Here is a 22,458-nt window from a genome sequence, read left to right as displayed (position 1 = left end):
AAACGGTAATACATTATTCGCGTTTGATTTAACTTACGATTCCTCGGCAAACTCTAACAACCTCTCAATTCAACGAAATGGTAGTTTACGTATGGTAATGAAGTTTGCTTCCCCCTTAACTAATATTCAAAACATAATTATTATTGGAGAATACGAAAACCGATTTGTCATTAACCAAGAGCGTCAAGTTACGTATATTACGGAATAAAACCAATCAACGACGGCAAAGATTGATTAGTTGTTTCGCGAAATCGTAGTGGTAAAGATGTCTCGAACTCACAGTCTCTCACCCAAACAAGAAGTAACGGTGCTAGGATATGTAAATCCATCCATCAAAATTTACCGACTAGACACTTGCGCCGAATTTGAACTGAATTTAGAAGCCTGGCAATCTCTATTCACATTCGAAAAGGAAATAACTGATTTTTTTGAAGACCAAGTTGCTAGTTTTCACACCTGGCTTCCGCTTGAAGGTTCAAAGATAAAAATCGACTGTTTCAAGGGACAAAAGGAAAAACTCGTGGATGTGCGTGCTTGTGCCAGAGGAAAAAACCATTTGTATCATCTTTTCTATTCTACAAATTATGGTTTTAATCTCAACCAAGCAGGGTGGAAAAGATTAAAACATTGTAAACATACAATTGATCAGGAGATTAATTTAATTTTGTCGGCAAAAAATATTATGCGTGACATAATTGTACATGAGCTTACGGATAAAATGTTTGAAATTACCGAAAATTGTGAGAATCCGCATTGTAAATCTTCGATTGCTCACGATGTCTCTTGTAAACTAGGATTTAGCACAAATTTTGAAGACCGAGTGGAAAATATGATATTAATAGCTATCCCCCAATTAAACTACGATCATATTGTTGTAAGATTCCAAAAGGAATTTGGACTTGATCCCTTAATAGTAGAAAGTCAATTATATTTTGATATTGTACAAAATGTTTCAAACTTAAAATGCGATTTAATTTATTAAAATAAAAACTTTTACTATAATCTGTTTTTATTATTTCTATTCACACATTTAAAGATGGTGTTGTCAAAAACAGACAAACAATTAAGTAAAGTTTATTACGATGTTGAAAACCCATACAGTTATTCTGACAGTGTTACTTTAAGAAAAAAATTTCCCAAAATTTCGGAAAAAGAAATTAAAAATTTTCTCAGTAAACAACCAACCTACACACAACACAAAGCTAGGAGGTTAAATTTTAAACGTAACAAATTATATGTAACGACGATTGATGAGACATTTATGGCTGATTTATTAGACCTCCCTATTTTACAAACTTTTAATAAAAAGTACCGCTATACGTTATTAGTTCAGGACATTCTAAGCAAATTCGCTTTCATTCTGCCAATTAAAAATAAAACCTCGAGCGAGATTGTGAAGGCCTTTAGAGAGATTTTCAAAAAACGAGTACCCCTTAATTTATGTACCGACGCAGGGACAGAATTTCGAAACGCCCCATTTCGCGCTCTCTTAAAACGTTATAACATCCACCATTACCTCACGTACTCCGAGAAAAAAGCTTCTATGATCGAGAGACTCGTTCGCACGGTAAAATCAAAAATTTTTAAAATAATTACCAAGACCGGCGATTTACACTATCTTAATAAACTACCATTAATTGCAAAAGCTTATAACGCTCGAAAACATTCAACAACGGGAATCGCCCCTAAAGATGTCAATAAAAACAATGAATCGGCAATTTGGGAAAAAAACTATGGCAATCTTAGTATGATTGGAAAGGCAAGTTTAAAAATTGGGGATAAAGTTCGATTAGCCGTTGCAAAAACATCATTTGATAAATCATACAGGGGAACGTTTACAGCCGAAATATTTGAAATTCATAGAGTAATTACGAGAGATCCCTGTATGTATATTGTGAAAGATTTGACCGGCAATATAATTAAAGGAGCTTTTTACGCTCAAGAAATAGTTAAAATTCAAGTGTAGAGCGCTACAGTCTTTATTCAACATTTTGTTAAGCTTGGGTAAAGTACACATTCTCCTGGGTCTCGCGATTGTAATATTTGGAGTGAGCGCAACAATAGTTTCCTCCGCGATGAAATTTAAAAAAAGAAGTCCAGAATACAGCTTAGATATTGGAATTTGCGACAAAGCCTTCAATTTAGGAAGAGACACGTACCTTGTAAAATGTAACGAAACTTTTGACGTGCGACATTTTAAAAAAGAAGACGGTAGTTTAAAACCATCTATCAGAGGAATCAACTTAACAAAAGATCAATATGAGAAATTATGCATTTTGACAGTGACGTGAAAGATGAATACTAATCAAATCCAAGCTATACTTAAGTGTGACCCCCGTTCGAGAGATAAATTTATCGGAGTGTTTCCCGCTAATAGATTACCAAAAGTTCCAATTAAAAAAAATCATATTGTTTCGTAATCAACACCGATCCCGATACGCTTCCAGGGTCTCATTGGACGGCTGTTTACAAATCGGGCGACACTCTGGACTTTTTTTGTTCTCTAGGAAGATCACATCGTGACTATGGATTTTTGCTAGAGCGATATAGCAAGCGTATTCGACACAATACTCATAAATTTCAATCAAATAAAAGCCAAAACTGCGGACCACATGTGATTTATTTTCTAACCTCGAGATGTATGGGGATTTCTTACAGTAAAATAATTAACGAATTGTATAATTTCGATTTAAAAAGAAACGATAGTTTAGCGTTGTTGAATATATGTATTCATTTGATGAAAGAGTGGAAACGAAATAAATCAATTTGTTTAAAATAAAAAAAATGTTTATTTATTTCACACATAATTATTTTTACACATTTTTTATTATTCTTGCCAACGAGAAGGAGGGCGGGTCTGTCTTTTAGGCCTCGGCGATTTTTTTGGGGGGGATGGTAATTTTAATTTTTTTTGCGGCGATATTGGAACGCCACCGACAGCACCCTCCTCCTCCAAAGACAGCTCTCGATCCCAATCCTCTTCCTGGCTTAATTGACTTCCAATATCGGTATTTTCTAAGTATTCTTCAAATATTTCATTTTCTCGACTTAATCGTTTACGCATTCTATCATCGGTAATTGTCTTTTGTTGCTTAACAATCGGCGTAGATGCTTTCCTCTTCCAAGATTCTACATTTTTTAAGAGACTCGGGAATTTTCTACTCTGATCGTTTTCTCTCTCGCTGAGATATTCTTTCATTTTGCGTGTCATAGTATTTAAACGAACCTCGGCAGCGTCGCCAGCGTTAACTCCCTCGGGCGTTTTGAAGGGTGAATAAATTTGCGAGGTGAACGGGGAATTTAATGGAGCAACAGGTCCGGGGGCTTGAAAGTTTGTAATTTCAACTTTAGGTACCGGTATCGCTTTTCTCATTTCCCGGGCCTCGCTCAGTATTTTTAGAAATTCTCGCAATTTAGAGCGGCTGTTTAAATTAGAAGTTAATATATTTTGCAACTCATTATCTAATAAGTTATAATACGTTTCCTGGGGAGAAACAAGCTGTTTATTTTCTTGAGATATTTGTCCGACACTCGAGGCGGGAACTAAAATCATTTTTTTCATTTTATCTTTTATTGAATAAATTGGCAATTAAAGGAACAATAGAGCCTAATAAAGCCGGTATGAAGAATCCCGTACCTTTCTGAATTATTAGAGCACGCTTCTTTTTTTGCGAAATTTTCGGACTGGCTAAGAAGCGTATTGTTTTTTTATATTTAGAAAGTTGTTTTTTTTTGGCTTTAGATAATATAATTCCACCACCTTTCAAGTTTTTGCAAACGCTTTGTAAGGCTTTTAATTGCTTTGGAGAACTGTTAGCTAATAAATTTTTACGTACCCCTCCTTTAGATTTATACAATAAATTTAAATATGGATAGTGTGTTTTAAACCTGTCAGAGGGATTTGCAATAGGAGTAGTTTTTTTACGTACTGTCTTTTTTGGTGTCATTTTCTTTAATGAACTTGATAATAATATAGTAAATTATTTATTATTGGAAAAAACTACCATTTGTGGTCCGTTTTGATTAAATGTGTACGATCTTAATCGTAAGCTATCTGGAGTGGTTACAGATGTGTCTATAAATAGTGAATTGTAAGGTTCTCCAGTAGCCATATCGTAGGCTAATTTAATTATTTTTGTATTATTTGGAGATATTTGTTTGGCCAGATATTGGATTTGACTTAGATCTCGAGGAGATTTAAACAGATTTAGGTATGACATATTAAGAGAGATTAAACGAGATTGTTTGCCTCGAGGAAATAGGGTTTGTGAGATTAATACAACTGAAATTTCATAATGATGACTGTCTACGGTAACTAATTTCGCAATTTGATCATTTTTGTAAAGTTCGTCTGCTAAATCGTCAATAATAAGTAAAGAATTTCTATTTGATTCCCAGAACTCGCTGTCCATTGGCGGAAGTCCTTGAATAAACTCTATATCGGTTAAAAACTGAGATAAATCGTGGTAACCTGATTGCCAAACCGAATAACAATAAATAATTTTAATAGGAGGTTTATCAATTAATTCATTCCTCCATCTAATTAGTGAGTTTGCCCATGCTGACTTGCCCGACATAGTAGGTCCTGATACCATCATTCGAAACGGTGAAAGAAATTTTATATAAGACATTACTGTTTAAACAAAGACAACATACTACGTATTTTGTTAGTACATGGAGTGTTTTATAGAATATATGAAAAAATAAACACATTTTTAAATTTAAAAAACTATTTTATTAAAGTTTAATGTTTCTTATCAAAACTATCCCTTCACCAGTTATATAAAGTTTCAAAACAACATACAAAAATAACATTTTGAATAAAAAATAAAATCATAATATCTACTTCACCAAAAAATTATTAATTCCCGTTTTTTAGTAAAAATTCAATTTTGGAAGTTAAAAGTTTAAATCTTAGGTTATTTAAAAATAAAGTATTTACTCGATTTTCGGAAGAGATTTCATTTACGATAACTATGTGGTTAAATGACACCTGTTTTGCAAGTTTTTTTGTTACATGTTTTTTAGATTTATAATTAAAAGACAACTTTATTTTACAATTCGCCATTTTCACATTCTAAATATCCATAGGGGACACTGGAAATATTATCTTGTAGCACACGTTTACAAAAAGTCTTTTTGAAAGTTTTACTTAAGTTGCCAACACGTAAAAGCATTTTGTACTTATCTTTTATTACGTTAAAGGGAATTTTCACCTTAAACTCGGTATTTGGCACAAAAATCATTTGTTTGAAGGCGTCGAAATGTATGATTTCTGAGTTTTCCCTGGTAAGAGTTATTCCTTTAAGTTTTATAATTGTCCGATTATTTTCAAGTTTATAGCTGTAGCTTTTTGGTCCAGTTGATACGAATTTTGTGATATATGAATTCGGAGTCTCGCACGTAAGTTCACCTAAATTACCACCAAGGGGGGGTAGCCACTCGTGTGGTTTATGTGTAAATTTTATTCCGTCCGTGTCATAATAAATTACACGCTTCCCCAGCCTATTAATTAGCTTATGCAGATGAATACGACCGTAACTGGTGACAAAGGAAGCCACTATAACATTACCTTTGCTAAAAGTTGGCGCAAGCTCACTTTTTTTTTTATAGCTTACCATGGCAACATCGTTGTTGATTAAATGAAAGTCTGTTAATTTATTCGATGTGTCTGCTATAATCTCGGTTAATTGGGAGTAGCGATGTATAATTTTAGTTGATGATTTGTCCATTCTTAACGCCATTCTGCCATATAACGAATTTTGCGCCAATTTCGCGGAAGTTCTTAAGGATGGGTTATCAACAATTTCCTCAGGCTCTAACCGTACTCCATCAGCTTCGTATATCGCGTCTAAATACTCTTTTTGCTCTTGATATGTTTTAATATTGGGTGGAAATCCTGAATTTTTAACTTTTGCTTTAAAAAAAATGTCTATATATGGTTTGAAAAAATTTGTTGTAATACTATAGTGGTATACTTCGAAAATTTCTAACAGTTTGTAGTTACATTCTTTTATTGAATAGTAGATTTCCACCGAGGGTAAGACTACCGTTATAGCTCGTTCGTCAATACTGTGGGTACATTTGTCGTCATTTTTTATTACACAACTTCCGCATAAAGGATAATAAAGTTTTTTATTAAATCGATATGGAAGAACGGGTAAGTAGAGATCTCTGGGGGGGAGGATTCGACAACTAATTATTCCAAAATACGCGTCTGGGGCATAATCAAAATTGTGTGTGATAACTTTAACATTTTTACAACCGTATTCCATTTTTTGTAAACAATAGGCGTACAGACTACAAAAGTCAAAATATCGGATTTGTTCTCCAAGTAAGGGCTCTACTTCATGATACAGTTTAATTGTTTATACACGGCCACACACTAGCGAATCTCTAGGGTTAATTTTAGGAATGATTTTAATTGTATTAAAAAATGCTTTCGCCTCGACATTTTTTCTCAACAGTTCTAATATCTCACATTCAAAAATTTGAATATATGTGTGTTTTGGTAAACTTTGTTCAATAAATTCTTTTCGGTCTAATTCCCTTTCTCTAATTTCTTTGAATGTTTTTCCGATAATTGAATTAAAGCTCGAGCCAGAAAAATGTTTTGGACAACCGTGCCAGAAATCACCCATTACATCAATTACTATGGGTGGATTTTCACAGTACCCATCTACAAAATACGGACCTACAGACTGTTCTCCCCCTGAACTTCTGACAGTTTGCAAAATTAAATTATTTTCCTTTTCATACCAAGATAAATATTTTAATGCAATCTCGCTTTGATTCTGTCTACTTGCCAAACCGATAGCAGGAATAGTACATAGTGTATATGGTTCTAAAAACTTGTCAATAAATACATTATTAAGTGCCCCGGAAAGAGAAATACCCCCATAATTACTGATATCAATTTCAATTAGTTCTTTATATAAGATGCGAAATTTCTGCATAGCTAAGCGTAATAAATTACAATCTAAAAGACAATACGCTCTGGATTCTGATTTAATACAATAGACCGGTTCGAGCTGTTTGTGTGAATACCAATTTTTAAATTCTCGGTATTCAAATTCTTTCATTTTATGGGGTTCAAAGTATTTTTCGTCCGGAATTTTACCTGAATAGTTCAAAGTGTCTTTCGTCCAAAAAATATAGGGAAAATATCCTTTAGATTGAGGCAAAGAAAACATTTTAGGAAAATGTCTTAAAGGAGCACTAACATAGTTTAAAGAATCTACAAAACGAATGTCTACTCCTTTAATATAAATAGTTAGTATCTTGGCTCCATCGTAAATAACCTCGGGAATGACATGATTAATTAATTTAGAAATAATAAACATTCCGTCGAAAGATCTTAGATTATGGGCCATTACGATGAGGTTGGTAAATTTTGGTCTAATAGTTTTTCGCTTTCGTTTCCCATCCATAAGTAAAACAGTTTCATTTTGAAACAAAAAATTGAGAAAGTTATTTACACAATATTGTCCTTCAAAAACCGTGGTTTCCACAGGCTGATTTAAAATTTCACTTTGGGCCACTAAGAGCATGGGTTTATGCACATTATTCTCGATTATGGTTTCAATATCGAAATATACATAGGATCTTGGATTCTTTTTAAATGTCGACTGTTTAACATAATGTTGGTTTGGAGGATGATCGATTTTACAAGATTCGCAAGCTGATTCACATTTGTGAGTTTTTGAAGTTTCAAATTGAACACAGCATTTTTCGCATCTGTGGAAAAGCTTGCAAGTTTCATTTTTTAGGTGAAAACTATAACATTCCCCTTGTTTTAAATATCTATTGCAAAGTTTACATCGAATTAAAGGAATTTCTAAAATTTCGTGAAATTCTCGACCTAAACACCTTTTACATTTTATATTTGAAGCAGAAAAACAGTGGTGTTTGTTCCTATGTGTGTGGAATAAAATTTTTTTTCGCAATTTAAACATGAAGCTACACCGCCCCAAATGGAATGTAGATTTTTAGCTAAATGAACGTGCGTGCCAATTTTTACAAGTAGAATTTTGTGTTCGGCAGGAGGAAAACCCTTTGAAAATTTTCCGTGGCGTTAAATATTATTATCTGATACTTTGGGGCTAAATATGATTGAAATTTAGCTATATCACCAATTTCTACAGCGCCTCGAGCAATTCCTACATCATCGTGCAATTTCTTAGCGGCTTTAGTTTGTAATTTACTACGAAAGCGTGTTAAGGTTCGATATTCTTTAAGAACGGTTGTTAATGGAAGTTTATTCTTTTTGTACTCGGCAATTTCACAGAGTTTTATTCCTACTGTAAGGGCTCTTGCTACGCACAAATTATCGATATTATTGATATAGTAAAAATTGGTTTTAGTTTTTAAAAAAGCATCAAGATCGATAATATCTCTATTTTTTAGAGATAAAAATTTTTTTCCCATTTTCTGTGGGGATTTCAAAAGAATTATACTAAATTTAATTTCTCCATCTAGTAAGAAATCTTTTTTTGATTGAGCAACGCGAGCTATATGGTTAAATATTCGAGAAACAGTTAACTGATCAATTTTAATAAATTTAATGTTAATTGGATGTTCTAAATTTTCCGATTGAATTGCAAATCTGAGGAAATCGAAACCGGGTGCTTCTTGTCTTACGTATTTGATAATTTTGGACAGAATCTTTTCAAATACTGTAAAAAATAAATGTGTGGGGATTTCGTTTAAGTCTATTAGATCTAGGTCAATGTCCAGTTGTTTACATTTCCACTTTTTTGAATTTCTAGGGCTTAATTTTTTAATTTTATAAAACTTTTTATAATTAAAACTATTTAACGATGAAAAGTCTAATTGAGAGTCCGAATCGTAATCACTCGAGTCTTCCATGTTCTAATTTCGTTTCCAGGTCTAAAATATTATTCTAATTACTATTACGAATAATTAATTAATGAGTTTAACTTGCCTTCGTGGGTGGAACAACAATTTTTCCTTCCGTCTGCTCAATTAATTTTTTCAGCCTGTTTGTTGAGTTTATTATTCGAATAACATCCATGGATAGGGTGTTAGCTAAGAATTTCACCCTCTTATAATCACCCTTCCAGAGTTCATCTTGGGGAAGATGTTTGATGTTTTTATATGAATATATCTGGATATCTAGATATAATCCCTTGTCGCTCGCTTTTTTTCTCGGAGTTTTAGTTTCGTAAGACACTCCCCCTTTCTTGACTTTCACTGATTGTTCGATACCGACTTCTTCGATGTTTGACATGCGACGAACCTCTTGAATATAGTCCCCATTCGATTCGTCCGATTCTATTAACATCTCCTGTTCAGGACTATCGAAAACTGAAACTACCTGACTCGCGGAGATTTGACTATTACTTGTGGAAGCCATTTTAGCCTGTTATGATTCAATAGAAAATTTTGCCCTTTTATACCAAATGTATTTTTCATTAATTTTTTTTCGAAATATAAAACCTTGAATATTAAAGTGATTAATACTACAAGGATAGAACCTAGTTATAATTTATCAGTATTTCAACGGTATTTAAAATTGTTTGTGAATGTCAATTTAAATATAGACATGTATAAAAATATAAAATTATTAATTATTTTTTTGAAGGGCTTTATATTTAATTTTCGTGACAAAAAAGACAACGCCCTAAGAGTTTTAATATTATTTTGCTTTAAAAATCGATTATGGATGAAAGAATTTTGGTAATTACAGGGTTAGATGTTTTAAAATTCTATGGGAAGAAATATATTTCTGCGAGGTATAAAATTTAAACGAATGGATAAAATTATATTTCTGCAGGGTGTATTTGATAAAAAATTGTCTTTTGACTTGATTTTAAAACAGGTTAAAATCAGGATGTAAAAATTAAATATTCTGAAATCTTTCTTATAAAAGCATGATTTTCAACGTATTCCTTTTATAAACCATGGGCTCTCGCGAAGTTTTGACTGTTTCTGGTAACATTACTCATCCTCTCGCTATTAACCCTTTTTCACTAAAATATTTAGCTTTACGTAAAGTTAGGAATTATAACCTTTTTAAAATTAACGATATTTCAATTAGAGTTGAAAATTACTGTATGAGAACTGTCTTTCTTGAGTGTAAAACATTAATAGAACCCTTTAACAAAATTGTTTTTGCCTGTCCCTTTATAAAAAATTCTTTCAAATTATCACCAGCTGTTTTCGCTTCGGTTTTTTCTAGAAGAATCAATAACAATTCTTGTCTATTTGACGTTCATTCTGTTAATTTTGTCTGTCCCCACGAGGCTTTTGAGTTTGACGGCTTATTGTTCCACACTCAATCCTCTCTTGAAGGCTGGTTTTCTTACGAAATTTTACGCCTAATTGGAAAACATATGCGCCTATATAAAAATTTAAATAAGATCCCATGGTTCCGTCAACATAAAAATCGTAGGAGCCTTCAACGTGATCTTTTAATACTCTTTCAATTACAACAAGTTTCCTTTTTCCGAAAAAAACATTTATCTATTACCACTGACTTTCGCCTAACACGGTATAACATCCGTTTGGAATTAGGCATGATCGTTCTATTTTTTATTAATGATTTGGATCGACAAGAAGTTAAAATAGTTACAACTTTAGAGTAAGGAATACTAATTTTAAAAAAATAATTACAATAATTAAAATAAATATTTTTATTTAGTTGCAAATTATCTCGACCGAATCAAAATTTAAACGATCGTCGGCAACTTTTCCAACTGCGACTCAAGGTAATTACAAAAATTTATTTATTTTTAAAAAACTAAAACTATTTATTTTTTGAAATAGGACTCAAACCTGATAAAATTTTAATTTTTTTATTTAAAGACTTTTTTGTGTTTTTATTTTTTAATTTGTTTATTTTGGTGAAAGGTTTTAATTTTTAAAATGTTTTATATTTTTTATTTTAAATGTTTTTATTTTAGAAAGTTTAAGTGTTTAAATATGTTTTCCAAATCAACTAGCTTTATTAATTTAATTCAGGCGGTGGAGGTTGTTTTTAATATTTCATAATCTACTTTTTCTTTTTTAACTAGCTTTATTAATTTAATGTTGGGATTGGTGTAAAGTTCTTTTTTCTCTATATTAAAAAATCCTTTGTTTTCATCTTTTTTATCCAACGCATTTTCAAGAAATTTTATTAGTACATTTTGTACTAGATTTAATGTTTTTCTATTATTATTATTATTTTTTTTGTTTCTTCATCTCTTGCGCTATCTTTTTTTGTTTCTTCATCTTTTTCGCTATATACACTTGATCCTACCGCTCATATCAAACGACCCATTGATTATTTATTATTCTTTCTGGTTTTTTTCCGGTTCTTTTTCATGTATTCTATGTACTTTTTTATACTAATATCTGTTAAACTTTAATGTTTTATGTTTGTTTTTGTAATTGATTAGTATATTAACTGAAAAATGTCTAAGTACATTTTGTACTAGGTTGTTTTTTTAAAAATTGAATATAATTGTTTTTATTAATTTATAAAAACATGTTTAAGAAGGATAGTGATAATTAGTTAACCTTCGTTGTATTAAAAATTAATAATTATTCCCAAAGACAATATTTTTAAATTTTTAAATAAAAGTCGGGCTTAAACTATAAAATCTCAATGTAAAGGATTTTACCAGGAGAAATCTAGACTCAAGATGTCTGGTGAATTACATCTAAAGCCTGTACTTTCTTTGCCGCGATCTTTAAAATTGTTTCTCTTCGAGTAGTAAGAATGTTTATTCTTTGTAATACTCGTCAAATTTCGCGATGGAATCACAAGAATTTAAAGTCTGAACTTCGTATGTTAGATCAAATTCAACATGTTGGCATTGAACAACATTCGATCTGTTTTAATTCAGACATTCTCGAACTGTATACTTCCGAAGCGATTAAGACCAAAACCAGTGTTTTATTCGTGCGATGATAGAGCAACAAAAAGAATTCTTGTGGTAAATATTTTTTAGATATATTCGTTTTTAATAGGTTAATTTATTTATATTTATAAATTCTAGCCTGAATTTCCAACCCGACATCTCGTTTTGTACCGAAGAGGAAAAATACCTTCTACGAATTGATGTAATTATAATTATTTTTATTATACACTTAAAATATTTTTTAACATTTGTGTTTTTATATTTTTCAGCCTTCAAATTATTTATACAACCTTCTTTAATTCTTTATTATTAATTTTGTTAGCTTTTAGTTTTATTGTTAGTGTTTCATATGTTGTTAAGTGTTTAAAAAATATATTGAAATATCATAGTTATTAAATATTACAATAACTAATTGTGTTTTTTTAACTACTTAAACTAGCATTGTTTTTAAAATAATAAAATATTTGCGAATAACTTATTTATATTAGTTTAATTATTTAAAGTATTTTGGGTGGGGCCAAAACCGCCAAGGGTATAAAGCGAAGGTCGCGAATTCGTTTCCCCATCTCGCAAATAACTAATTAGCATTTTAAACGGCGAAAAAACGAAAAAAACGAAAAAAATGACACCAGAAGTAAATAAGTGGAAGTATTTGGTGGGGTCACACATTACCGCCGATATCTCGGTTCGACCTTGTTCGATCGTGACCAAACTTGTTGATTTGATAGACCGAGGCTTAGTGGTTGTGTACAGGTGTCAGGCGTCGAGGTCAAAGATTATCTTCAAGGTGAAATTTGAAAACAAAAATATTTTCGATTTTTCCAAGGACAAAAATTTTTTTGGAAAATATTTTGGGGGGGTGGGGGGTTGTTTTGGTGGCCATCTTGGCGGCCATCTTGGAAAAAAAGGGTTCATATTTAGTTTCCTACTACTTACATCCGTAAACAATAAAAACTATTCTAACAAAAATTTGGTTTCTTAAGGGGTCATTTGACGTATCCAGCGGAATCACTAAAAACCCAAATAATTTTTCAGTATAAAACCAGGATTAATTAGTATAGAGATAAAAATGTTTGCAGCAATCGATCACACCAGATTTTGATGAACCTGTTACTTAAAACGGTTACATTCAATCTAGAAGGGGTTAGTTGGTCAATATCTTTTATAATAAAATAGTGCCATATAGATATGGAAGTCTAATTATTTATTTTATCCAACTGTTCCTTTATATAACCCTAAATATTTTTTAAATTTTTGCAGTTAGTATTGCGAACCCTCTAATCCGCGCTTTATTTAATTTTAGAACACACAAATCAATGAGATATTAAAGAAAAATATTCATCCCGTCACTGATTATAACGTTTAAAAAATAAGTTATTATAGTAAAAAATTAAGAAACTTGAGACGTAGGCCTCCCGTCGAGTGAGCGGTTGTGGTCGAACAGAGCATCCGGTCGCTCACCGTGAATGAGATCCGTCAGCCTTAAAAATGAATTCAATCGCACTTTTTATTGAACGAACTACTGGGCAGCTACACGACGTGGCGCTCGAAAGTGAGCATGCTAGCGCGTCGATCGGCCGATCTCGCTCAACGTGCCATGAACGATCAGCGACTGAGATAATATCTCGGCGCTCCTACTGAGCTGGCTCAGTTTTGCCCTAACTATGAAATGATTAGCTGACTTCTAATCTAAAGTGCTCGCTCACTACAAAAGATTTTCAAATATGAACTCTCGCAATTTTTGCCCATCTCGGCCGTAGGCAGACACGCTATCCGTAGCGCCACAAACCCATGCGAACACCACATGATGAAAAACCAAATATGAGAAGCGTTATAATAAAACTGAATAGAAAAACCAAGCTTGCCAGGATTCGTACCTGGAATCTTCTGCTCAGTAGGCAGACGCATTATCAGTTGAGCCACAATCCCAAGCAGTAGCGTGATGATGGAATACCAAATAATAAAAGCGTTTTAAATAACCTGATAAGGAAAACCGAGCCTGCCTCGATTCAAACCTTGAACCATCTGCTCCGCAGACAGACGCGTTATCCGTTGCGCCACAAGCCCACGCAGTAATAATATGATGAACTACCAAATTGTAGAAGCGTTTTAAATAAACTTCAAAAACGAGCTTGCCTGGATTCGAACCTGGAATCTTCTGCTCCGTAGGCAGACGCGTAATCCGTTGCGCCACAAGCCCTTACAGTGACAATATGATGGAACATAAAATAATAAAAGCGTTTTAATAAAACGTTAAAAACGAGCTTGCCAGGATTCGAACCTGGAATCATCTGCTCCGTTGGCAGACGCGTTATCCGTTGCGCCACAAACCCACGCAGTGACCATATGATGAAATCCAAATAATACAAGCGTTTTAAATAAAATTTAAAAACGAGCCTGCCAGGACTCGAACCTGGAATCTTCTACTCCTTAGGCAGACACGTTATCCATTGCGCCACAAGCCCTTGCAGTACAATATGATGGAAAATCAAATAATAGAAGCGTTTTGAATAATATGAAGAAACGAGCCTGCTAGGACTCGAACCTGGAATCTTCTGCTCCGTAGGCAGACGCGTTATCCATTGCGCCACAAACCCTTGCAGTAACAAAATGGTGGAACATAAAATAATAGAAGCGTTTTAAAAAAACGTTTTAAACGAGCTTGCCTGAATTCGAACCGGGAATCTTCCGCTCCGTAGTCAGACGCGTTATCCGTTACGCCACAAACCCTTGCAGTTAAATTATGATGGAAAACCAAATAATAGAAGCGTTTTAAAAAAACGTTTAAAACGAGCTTGCCTGGATTCGAACCTGAAATCATCTACTCCGTAGGCAGACACGTTATCCATTGCGCCACAAGCCCTTGCAGTTCAACATGATGGAAAATCAAATAATAGAAGCGTTTTGAATAATATAAAGAAACGAGCCTGCTAGGACTCGAACCTGGAATCTTCTGCTCCGTAGGCAGACGCGTTATCCAATGCGCCACAAGCCCTTGCAGTAACAAAATGGTGGAACATAAAATAATAGAAGCGTTTTAAAAAAACGTTAAAAACGAGCTTGCCTGAATTCGAACCTGGAATATTCTGCTCCGTAGGCAGACGCGTTATCCGTTGCGCCACAAACCCTTGCAGTTAAATTATGATGGAAAAACAAATAATAGAAGCGTTTTAAATAAACTGAAAGAACGAACTTGCCAGGATTCAAACCTGGAATCTTCTGCTCCGTAGGCAGACACGTTATCCATTGCGCCACAGCCCCTTGCAGTAACAGTATGATGGAAAACCAAATTATAGAAGCGTTTTAAATAATATGAAGAAACGAGCCTGTCAGGACTCGAGCCTGGAATCTTCTGCTCCGTAGGCAGACGCGTTATCCATTGCGCCACAAGCCCTTGCAGTACAATATGATGGAAAATCAAATAATAGAAGCGTTTTAAATAAACTAAAACAAACGAGCTTGCCAGGATTCGAACCTGGAATCTTCTGCTCCGTAGGCAGACGCGTTATCCGTTGCGCCACAAACCCTTGCAGTTAACGTATGATGGAAAACCAAATAATAGAAGCGTTCTAAATAAACTGAAAAAATGACCTTGCCAGGATTCTAACCTGGAATCTTCTGCTCCATAAGCAGACGCGTTATCCGTTGCGCCACAAGCCATTGCATTAATATATGATGGAAAACCAAATAATAGAAGGTTTGTAAATAATATGAAGAAACGAGCCTGTTAGGACTCGAACCTGGAATTTTCTGCTCCGTAGGAGGACGCGTTATCCGTTGCGCCACAAGCCCACGCAGTTACACTATGATGAAAACCAAATAAATAGAAGCGTTTTAAATAAACTTTAAAATAGAGCTTGCCATGATGCGAACCTAGCATCATCTGCTCCGTTGGCAGACGCGTTATCCGTTGCGCCACAAACCTTGCAGTAACTGTATGAAGTTAAACCAATAATAGAAGTGTTTTAAATAAAATTTAAAAACGAGCCTGCCAGGACTCGAACCTGGAATCATCTGCTTCGTAGGCAGACGCGTTATCCGTTGCACCACAAGCCCATGCAAAAACAATATGATGGAAAACCAAGTAATAGAAGCGTTTTAAATAATATGAAGAAACGAGCCTGTTAGGACTCGAACCTGGAATCTTCGGCTCCGTAGGCAGACGCGTTAACCGTTGCGCCACAAGCCCACGCAGTGACCATATGATGAAAACCAAATAAATAGAAGCGTTTTAAATAAACTTTAAAATCGAGCTTGCCATGCTTCGAACCTGGAATCATCTGTTCCGATGGCAGACGCGTTATCCGTTGCGCCACAAACCTTGCAGTAGCTGTATGAAGGTAAACCAATAATAGAAGCGTTTTAAATAAAATTTAAAAACGAGCCTGCCAGGACGCGAACCTGGAATTTTCTGCTCCGTAGGCAGACGCGTTATCCATTGCGCCACAAGCCCTTACAGTGCCAATATGATGGAACATAAAATAATAAAAGCGTTTTAATAAAACGTTAAAAACGAGCTTGCCAGGATTCGAACCTGGAATCATCTGCTCCGTTGGCAGACGCGTTATCCGTTGCGCCACAAACCTTGCAGTATCTGTATGAAGGTAAACCAATAATAGAAGCGTTTTAAATAAACTGAAAAAACGAGCTAAACAGGAGTCGAACCTGGAATCTTCTGCTTCGCAGACAGACGCGTTTTCCATTGCGTCAAAAGCCCTTGCAGTAACTGTATGAAGGTAAACCCATAATAGAAGCGTTTTAAATAAACTGAAAAAACGAGCTTATCAGGATTCGAACCTGGAATCATCTGCTCCCTAGGCAGACGCGTTGTCCATTGCGCCGCAAGCCCTTGCAGTACCAATATGATGAAAAACCAAATAACAGAAGCGTTTTAAATAAACTGCAAAACCGGGCTTGTCAAGATTCGAACCTGGAATCTTTTGCTCCGTAGGCAGACGCGTTATCCGTTGCGCCACAAACCCTTGCAGCTAACGTATGATGGAAAACCAAATAATAGAAGCGTTTTAAATAAACTGAAAAAACGAACTTGCCAGGATTCGAACCTGGTATCTTCTGCTCCGTAGGCAGACGCGTTAACCGTTGCGCCACAAGCCCACGCAGTGTCAATATGATGAAAAACCAAATAATAGAAGCGTTTTAAATAAACTGAAAAAACTAGCTTGCCAAGATACGAACCTGGAGTATTCTGCTCCGTAGGCAGACGCGTTTTCCGTTGCGCCACAAACCCTTGCAGTTAACGTATGATGGAAAACCAAATTATAGAAGCGTTTGTCAACACCGACCTTTTTCTGATCTGCTCATAAAAATAAATCTGAAATTTTATAAACGAATAATAAAAACACCGTTTAACCACAACAGCATTGGATAAATGTAAATAATTTGATGAAAATCATTACATTGCGGCATGTAAAAATAATTTATTTACTCTTTAAACATTTCTGCAGATGAAAATGTTTGTATTATCTGACCATTACGACTATTTCAGATCTAAAAGTAAAGCACTTTTTATAAGATTACATTTCCAAATAATATTTTTGTTTATGTTTCCATACCCTGTTTGGGATCAAGAAAAGTTAGAAAAGACCAATTTTACTGATTTTCGTCTGACTTTCCTCTGGTGTTTTTTTTACTGTTCGGTGCGTAAAGAGCCCTAATACTCTCTATAGCCACGGTCACACAAGAGCTTAAAACCCAGTTTATGTTGGTTAGAATGCCCCTTTGGTCGCCGACGATAATTCTTTGTTCACCTGTGCAAAATCGCTTCATTCCGGTTCGCTTATGCCCAAGGCTAAACGCCATTTAAAATGATTACCACAAATTTCAAAATAATAAAATGTAATAAACATTCAGAGTGCCCTGAATGTTTATTAGTTTATCTGATATCGTCAGATCTCCGAGTAAAGCCAGAGTTCCTAGACAGAACTGATGAGCCCCTAAAGGGCGAATCCGGTCTACTGTTGGGATCTCTGGCTAAAATTTTGACTTTTCATATAATGAAATGTATTCCAAAACAAATAATCATGTTTATTATACATACAGAAATATTATTTCACATAAAATATAATTTTTTTTACCTTATTTTTGGAAATACGAACAATTTGACTTCCCCGTATTGACGTGTTGAAAGCGATTCTTAGTGAACCGACTTGGACGAGTTGCTTCCCGAACCAACACAAGGCGATTTCTCAAACTAATTTTTAAAACTTGATAACTAAAACGAAGACATTTTAGTGTTAAGTGTGAACCTGGCTCAAGTGAGCGTGGAATATTTTCTTTAAATCTCTCTTTATCTGCGATCATCTATTCTTCATTACCGTTAATTTATTTTGCGTTGAGAATTTAGATCATAATCTGTGTTTTCATCTTTATTGTTATCTACATAGATCAAATACAATATCTTGTCCATCCCAAAAACATCTAAATATATTTCCTCTTTTCGTTCAATAAAGTTTTCTGATTCTATTTTTAAATTTTCGAAACCAACCAGAATAGACCTATTTTCAAAGTTGCGCGATCACCTTAATTTTTTTTTTATCTCGGACATTATGAAGGCAAGTGGCTGCCGGAAATGAAATAAATTAAAAAATGATTTAACAGTCTGATAAAAACGCCTAGACTGTTTATAATTTTAATGCTTATAAAAGGTGAGGTGTAAGAATCGAAGTAGTCCGTGATTTACATCAAACAAAAGCGTATGTTAAAGAAAATGTACAACTTAGCCTTCAGTTAAGCTCATCGGATAAAATCGCTACCTTTCTGAAATTGTAAGCACTGAGCCTTGACGTCATATTCAAGAAGTAAATTTTTGAACGTGTTTCGTTCAATGTTCGGTTTTTTTAAAGTTGGCGGTAAATAATATTTCTTATGCGTCTTTACGTCAAGATAACTAAAAAACCGCGTCTTGCCTCTGATGACCTCGATGGCTCATCATTGAGCATTTGACTTCAAAAGCGGAAATCCACAAACGTGTAAAGTAGGAAATCGATGTCAGTGCTAACTCATCTTTGCGCTTTAATGTAATAAATCTTGAGCAGATAAAACTCATTTATTTTTAAAAGTTATGTATTTTTAGGAATAATAAAACTATTTTTTTCATTAATTTATGCATAAAATATTTTTTTAGGAATATTACGACTTACCAAATTTGCCTTTGAAAGCCGTTATGGAGTTCCTCAAATTAAGGTAATTTTTCATAAAGGAAACAATGATGTTCCCGAAATATCACTTCAGGGTTTTTAGGCTTTAGAAAACGAAACATTCGCCTGCTTCCCCGATATAACCAACAACCACATAACGTATTAAGTTGTAATTTAGAGCTCTTTTTAAGTATTGAGCTAACTAACGATTTTTTAGAAATCAATGAACGAAAACTTACATATTTAGCAGCTAAATTGATATTTAATTTATTGCAATAAGGTTAAATAAGTATGTGATCGATTGCGTACACATTTTGTTTATATAATTGCCTTAAATTTAAAATATCTCCATTACGTATGCCACTTATCAAAATTTTAAAATTACTCCATTACGAATGTCACATAACCAAAATGAACCATCGGTGAGGAAATTTAGAAAAACTAAAGAAATAAATATTTAACTTGCTAAAACTAGGATCAAACATAACCTTATGTCTATAAACAAACAACTTTGATAGTTTGTTGTTGCTTGTGATGGTTTTCTCAAATTTTGTGATCCAATTATTTGACGCCATAGAAAATCTAACTTGATTCGAGTAAAGTTGCGCAGATCTTATACCTTCAATACGTGAATGTATAAACGTTAACTTATTTATAGAAAAATAATATGAAATAATTTTTACATGGTCTTTAATTTCAATTGTCCTCCTAAATTGTTTTCTACTTTCTATTTATTAACTTAAGTTATTTAATATGTATATAATTAAGGGAGGCTCAGTCAATAATTTTCTTGAACCATGTGCTAAATAACAAGGTAATTTCGCCTTTCTGAGGCTATAGCCGGTGAACATAGCTAAAATCAAATTCCCAAATATACTACAAATGTATATACAATATTGCTAATAACTAAATTCTTTATATTAATCTTACTTATTTTTAATTAATACATGAAACAAAAGAATTATCAATAATTACTTTAAATTTATCGATTATTAAATTAATATTCACGTTTTTCTTTGATTGCTTATCGACAATATACCGTTTAGAAACTTGACAAGGATACCGAAATCGCAAAGAAACGTATAGTAAGAAACAAGACTAAACATTACTCAACGGTCAGTCCGCTGAGTATCTCTAGACGGAGCCATTATTTTATATGGTCCAAAATTGGAAGTTTTATATTTTAATATAATTTTTTTGTTTCTGAATTATTCGGGAATTTGCCAATAGCGGAATGCGAAAAATTGCAAAAAGGGTGTAAAGGTGCTGTGCACAATTTGGCTAGACACGTTAATTTAAAAAAAAAGATTTTACACCGACAAGAGTTTTCACACTTCTCATTAGACTCACGACGTTGGTACTAGCCAGTTTACTTAATTTCCCTTTTTGTTTTAGAGGCTATGGTGTTTACTATTGCGAACTTGTCCATTCATATTACGATACTTGGAAAAATTACGTAAGTATCATTCAAATAAAAAATAAATGGGTTCAAAGAATTCAAAGCAATTGATTGAATACTCGCTTAGGTAGATACAATTCCCATGTTTGAGAAACTCAATGCCAAATAAATAATTACAAAAATTCCAGCACATAGGATGTTTCTGGTTGATGCTTTAAAGACGTTTTCAACCAAAAAAGACAACTTAATTTTATTTTCTATTGTGATATTAATTCTGCTTCTTAAATGGTTGTCGATGTCCTTAATTGAACAAATAGTTTTCTTAATTTGATTATTTCGGTTCCCGTTAACAACGAAACATAAATCGGAAGCTTGCAATTTCTCGCAAAAATCTTCGGCATACCACTTATTGAATTAAGATTTTACAGCTTTTTCGTAGATCAAGAATACGAGCTAGCAATAAAGACAATAAACAATATGGGTACGTGAGGTTTGTTTATCAAGGTCATGCGTTGAACTCTGGACAGGGTTATTGCTGTTACGAAACGCTAGTTCGACATGTCAGCCTATGAGACTTTAGTCGTCTTGACGTATCATCAGCAAATTCGTTATATTTTCTCTGCTTTTCTGAAAAGAAAGTCTTTTAAGTTGTAACCGAACACCGAATTTAAATTATTCTTCAGAACAATAAAGTGGTTAGAATTATCAATCGCCAAATTAAAGTAATCATAATTCAGATGCGGGGGAGGCGTAGCCCGTGTTAAACTTCTACATATGCGCTAGCCTTTGTGGAGATTTGCTAAAAACCTTAACCGGTCATAAAAAGTAATTGACGAACCACATATGCAATTAGTATTCCCAAGCGTCCGTTGAAACATAACTTTATATTTGTTTTAAGTATTATCACTCTTCAAATCTTCTCTTAAGCAATATGGCCCATAGCCTTTAGTTGAAATATTGAAAAATATTATTAATTTGAAATAAATTGGTCGGTACGAGTATGTTGAAGTCATATTAATTTTTGGTTTTTTAGGGTTATTATTAAGTTGACTTTGTTTATCGCAAAGATAAATAATATCATTAGATGCAAGTCTAACATGAGTGAGCTTTACCAATTAAGTTAGGTCAATTTACGATCTATTATTTCTAAAACGTGTAGAAAATAAGTGGAACTATAAGTTCTTAAATAAAAATCAAACTTAAAAATCGCATTGGCAATTTGGACTTATTTTAATTCTTATTTACATTTCAAATAATAATATTCACTTTAATGTCTAATTCCAAGAAAGCTACTTTTGATTGTTTATGCGATAATATAAACTTAAGGGTTAGGGAAATTTTTTCCAGGAGTATTCTCTTCATGAAAGGGACTTAAGATAAAGAGTACTTTAAATTTGAGTAAAGACACAAAATCAACCCTTTAGTTTGTTCAGAAAAATTAAAATATGTAAGAACTGCTATTTGTTTTCTATAAAGCTTTATTGACACGAATTAAAATACTTATAAATCGATCAACTGTTTTAAGTATATTTGGCAATTTGTAACATGTTTAATTTAAATTTAATCCGTTTTTTCATTGCGCCTGCTAAAAAGTTACCTTACGCATCTTGGATCTAGTTAATGTTATTTTAAAATGAATTACCTTTGGAATTTATAAGTATATTTCTAAAACTTGAACCTTGAAAGATGTCTAAGGTGGGAAAAACAGTAAATGTTAATTGAGTTGGTCTTAAGTTGTAGTAGAAAAATCGGTATTTGTAATTAATTAAAGTTAAACAATCGTAGTTTTCCTTGTAATAATCAGCGAAATCTTTTAGTAATGTTAACATTTATTTCTTCTTTTATAGGAAAATAATATTGACATAATAAAGAGTGATCAGACACTGGATATATTTGAATGTCGAAAACAAGGAATAGAATGCTACAGCAAAGAAATTGATACTTTCTATCCTGTGGTATTTCGTTTTGTTGATATAATGACATTTTCCTCTGTACCAGAAGTTGTTTTAAAAATGGACTACAGAATTTTTAGTAG

At 33.3% G+C, this 22,458-nt stretch overlaps 6 non-coding genes across 6 annotated transcripts; all 6 read right to left on the bottom strand.

The window, feature by feature from the left end:
* Nucleotides 1-14,127: 14,127 nt before the first annotated feature.
* Nucleotides 14,128-14,200, bottom strand: TRNAR-ACG (transfer RNA arginine (anticodon ACG)). The gene has a single exon. It is a non-coding gene; the product is annotated as a tRNA-Arg (tRNA).
* Nucleotides 14,201-14,259: 59 nt separating this feature from the next.
* On the bottom strand, nt 14,260-14,332 carry TRNAL-AAG (transfer RNA leucine (anticodon AAG)). The gene has a single exon. It is a non-coding gene; the product is annotated as a tRNA-Leu (tRNA).
* Nucleotides 14,333-14,391: 59 nt separating this feature from the next.
* Nucleotides 14,392-14,464, bottom strand: TRNAR-ACG (transfer RNA arginine (anticodon ACG)). Its single transcript has one exon. It is a non-coding gene; the product is annotated as a tRNA-Arg (tRNA).
* Nucleotides 14,465-15,321: 857 nt separating this feature from the next.
* Nucleotides 15,322-15,394, bottom strand: TRNAR-ACG (transfer RNA arginine (anticodon ACG)). Its single transcript has one exon. It is a non-coding gene; the product is annotated as a tRNA-Arg (tRNA).
* Nucleotides 15,395-15,850: 456 nt separating this feature from the next.
* On the bottom strand, nt 15,851-15,923 carry TRNAR-ACG (transfer RNA arginine (anticodon ACG)). The gene has a single exon. It is a non-coding gene; the product is annotated as a tRNA-Arg (tRNA).
* Nucleotides 15,924-16,909: 986 nt separating this feature from the next.
* Nucleotides 16,910-16,982, bottom strand: TRNAR-ACG (transfer RNA arginine (anticodon ACG)). Its single transcript has one exon. It is a non-coding gene; the product is annotated as a tRNA-Arg (tRNA).
* Nucleotides 16,983-22,458: the final 5,476 nt, after the last annotated feature.

Source organism: Leiobunum rupestre, chromosome 3 (assembly GCF_980474605.1).
Source record: "Leiobunum rupestre chromosome 3, qqLeiRupe1.1.hap1, whole genome shotgun sequence".
Classification (NCBI taxonomy): Eukaryota; Metazoa; Arthropoda; class Arachnida; order Opiliones; family Sclerosomatidae; genus Leiobunum; species Leiobunum rupestre.
The sequence above is the reverse complement of the archived record's forward strand: the minus strand, read 5'-3'. Positions and strand labels throughout refer to the sequence as shown.